Source organism: Colias eurytheme, chromosome 26 (assembly GCF_061535395.1).
Source record: "Colias eurytheme isolate Ceu_HAF_F1 chromosome 26, ilColEury1 Martin Lab GWU primary, whole genome shotgun sequence".
In the NCBI taxonomy this organism is placed as follows: domain Eukaryota; kingdom Metazoa; phylum Arthropoda; class Insecta; order Lepidoptera; family Pieridae; genus Colias; species Colias eurytheme.
The window spans coordinates 3,474,520-3,478,510 of NC_143005.1; the positions used below are offsets into that span (position 1 = coordinate 3,474,520).

A 3,991-nucleotide genomic window follows, 5' to 3' on the forward strand; every position below is an offset into this window, starting at 1 on the left:
TGAGATAGAATATTGGTTAAGTATATTATAGACTACAAGCCCGCATAGGACAAAAATATGGGTCAAATGAACCACCATGGGACATATCTAGAACGATAGCAGAGCAAAAAATAATAAGATTCATCACTATGCCGTCACTTGTAAGCTGTCCAACTGAGTGTAGATGAGAATTGAAAAGTACAGGTAGACTCGGTAAATTTTGGTCATATATTTTTGTACGGCATTCTTAACCATCGATAGATCCATTAAAAATAATAAGAAACCGCTCAGTGCCGTACAAAAATGTGGGTCCACCAAGTCGGAATTTTTATTTAATTTCCGAGAGTTACCGGGGGTAAATTTGGTCATTTGACCATGTACGGCATCTGTGTCATACTATTGCTATACTGCTTTTAATCCATTATTCCGCAACGCCGTACAAAAATCATGGGGACAAGGGGAAAAAATCGAGAGATGCAATCCCCTCTCTTTCCCCACTCCAGGGGGTCATTTGACTAAGTACGGCTTCGGTTCCAAAACATTATCTAGCACTCAAAAGTACTATTAAAAGCAATGCCGTCAAAAAATAATTGTTCTTTTAAATGTATACCAATAATCATCTTAATTTCATCGAATTCTTGATATAAAGAGCTGTAAGGTCATTTGACCCTGTACGGGAACTTTTTTTTTAACATGATATTGTAAAATTCAATTGTTGTATAGTATTGCCGTTCAAAAGAAACCGTTCTAAAAAAAGTTATAGAGAAATGCAAAACCAGAAATTTTGTTAAAGTTTAAACATCGTAGATTAATGAAATATAATAGTTTTCTACACTTTATCCGTTGTTTTAAATAGTATTAACATAGATAAATTAGGAAAAAACGATGCCGTACATTTTTGTGCAGACCACATCTTTTAGGCTGATGAAAGCGACGAAAGCTACAATTTTAAGAGTGCTTTATGGCCATTTGATACAGTACGGCATTAACATATTTTTACCCAACTACGGCAAAGCAAAAGGAGGGTTATGGTTGTTTACAGGTCAAACTACTTATCAGAATTAGACAAATGACATATCATTAGAGGCGTCTGAATTGTTCACTGGATAACCAACGACCAGCTAGCTAAAGGCTATATGGGGTTTCACAAAATCTAATGTGGCGCCCTCTAGCGGACAAAACATACAGAGTAAAAAAATAAAGTTAAGATAAATATGCAGTGTTTGGTATCATTTGAAAGCGCTTTACTTGTACATTTTGAATATGTATATATTACTAGCATTTGCTTGTGACTTTACCTGTATTCATGGACTGATTGCATATAATTCACATCTTTTCGTTCATAGCTTTTTTATTAGTTCATCAATTTAACGGAGTCCATTCCACCTGACTCCGACTTTCCAAGGTGATAATTAACCACCTCGAGCTTCTTAATATTAATGTATATTTATTTTTTATTATAAAAATATAAAGCAAATATTTCGTTATATGGATTTTTTTCTTTTTCAGATTTTTCCCCTTTGAACCAACGAAAATGTACGGCACATGAAAAAATATTATCTATGCATAAAATACTTTAAAAATAAATTTATTTCGTGTTGTGTCAAATGACCCCCTGGAGTGGGGAAAGAGAGGGGATTACAACTCTCGATTTTTTCCCCTTGTCCCCATGATTTTTGTACGGCGTTGCGGAATAATGGATTAAAAGCAGTATAGCAATAGTATGACACAGATGCCGTACATGGTCAAATGACCAAATTTACCCCCGGTAACTCTCGGAAATTAAATAAAAATTCCGACTTGGTGGACCACCATTTTTGTACGGCACTGAGCGGTTTCTTATTATTTTTAATGGATCTATCGATGGTTAAGAATGCCGTACAAAAATATATGACCAAAATTTACCGAGTCTACCTGTACTTTTCAATTCTCATCTGCACTCAGTTGGACAGCTTACAAGTGACGGCATAGTGATGAATCTTATTATTTTTTGCTCTGCTATCGTTCTAGATATGTCCCATGGTGGTTCATTTGACCCATATTTTTGTCCTTTGCGGGCTTGTAGTCTATTATAATATATATTATCTTGTTTTTATAATTAGGCACATAATTATTACCTTTTTTGTCTTGCCGATATTTTTCAATGTTGTTGATAATGATAATATAGTCCAGAAGACGTACAGTAAAAATAAAAGGGCTATGAAACAATTTGAATTTTAACGATACAATTTATTAAGAGAAAGGTTAGTAAAAAAAAAGAACCTACGTATATATAATTTATAAATTCTTCATCAATATCTTGATAAGATTAGCATTTGTAATTTATTAAAAGATTAAAAAAAATCAAAAAGGATTTTTGGCAGCGGTGGGATTCGAACCCACGCCTCCGAAGAGACTGGTGCCTTAAACCAGCGCCTTAGACCGCTCGGCCACGCTACCACTTGACGAGGTGGTTGAAATTGTCAATCATATTTAAACTAACGATGATAATTCACATTTTTGATTTTTTTATAATTTTAATTGAAGTTTTTATTAACATTTTATACATGCGTATTTTAAAAACTTACATTTAAAATATCTTCATTTTCAAATTGATTATATTATTTAGCAATCTTAATGTACGTTTTATTTATTAAGTATAAGAATTATGAAAAGGTTCTTTTTCCACACTATCAAAATTTAAAATAGAATAACGTACGAGCACCTTCATGAAAATGGAGTAAGTACCTACCTAATCCCAAGTGAAACTATATTCATGATATTTCAGCTTTGGGGCTTGTACGCTGAATGTTGAACACAATAATAATTTAATCCCCCGTAATTAACTATTTAGAGCTACAAATAGTTTGGCGGGAAACTTTACACCTGTGCACAGATTAAACAACCTTGTATACAGATTTTGAATAGTTTGTAATGTAGATAATCAATAAATTACTAATAGATATTGAAGCATTCGTTAGTTTATTAAGTACGTAGTTTGTAAGAATATGAAATCTTAGAGGAATGCAAACTACCTATAGGTAATAGGTGATAACAGAGTCAGGAAGATCGTGTTATACATGATATAATAATCTTTCCATATTATGTACCTATCATTATAATTTGAATGATACAAATATTTATATTATTTTAATTCCATTATTTAAAAAAATATTGAACTCAACGGTTAACTTTCTACTTGTCCGCCTATCGATGGGTCACGTGTATCAATTTTATTAAAAAATAGGTCAATCGGTATTTGAGCGGCGTTATTTTGTTTTTCGCTATGATAAAACCACCTTTTGTATATTTCGACTAAAGTTATTTTATACATAATATCACCTTAGTATTTTTATGGATACTGTAGTTATTAATTTATTATCCGTCAGTACTAACACATAAAATACAACAACACACAAAAAATAAAGGATGATAAAATGTAGGTACATATAGTAAGTATGTGAGTACAACTCATGATAAATTGTAAATATTTGTAAACGTAAAAAATAGGTAAGATAAGAAAAATGCTTTCACTTTACTTAGTGCAATTTCGTTTCATCACAAGAATAATATATCTCTTTGGTAACGCAATATTTCATAGTAATGTACGCAAAATCACAGAAAAACATCAAATAAGTTCTGAAAGGATATAAATGGTGAGAGCGAAAATGGTCTCTATCAAAGTAGTAATAAGGGCTATATTTATAATAACAGAAATAAAAGTCTTATTTTAAATTTATTCACCCATCAGAATTGAAACTATGTACTATAGATTTCAACAAAACATTACCTACCTACGTAAGTGAGTTTTATTGCTCTACAAGTTAAAGTAAACCGTAAATGTCAAACCTTTTCGTTAATTAAAGTAAGAAGTAATAAAGACTCAGACAATAAGGTATAGGAACAAATAATGGTTAAAGTTCGGCCGTAACATTTACTTGGTATATTGTTACGGACGCATTTAACGCACACATACAAACGCTTGCAATCCCCGGTCCAGACGAGCCCGCTTAGAGAGAGATAGCACACTCAC

General features: G+C 32.2%; 1 non-coding gene across 1 annotated transcript; it reads right to left on the minus strand.

Moving 5' to 3' along the window:
• Window positions 1–2,336: 2,336 nt before the first annotated feature.
• TRNAL-AAG (transfer RNA leucine (anticodon AAG)) lies at window positions 2,337–2,418 on the minus strand. The gene has a single exon. It is a non-coding gene; the product is annotated as a tRNA-Leu (tRNA).
• Window positions 2,419–3,991: the final 1,573 nt, after the last annotated feature.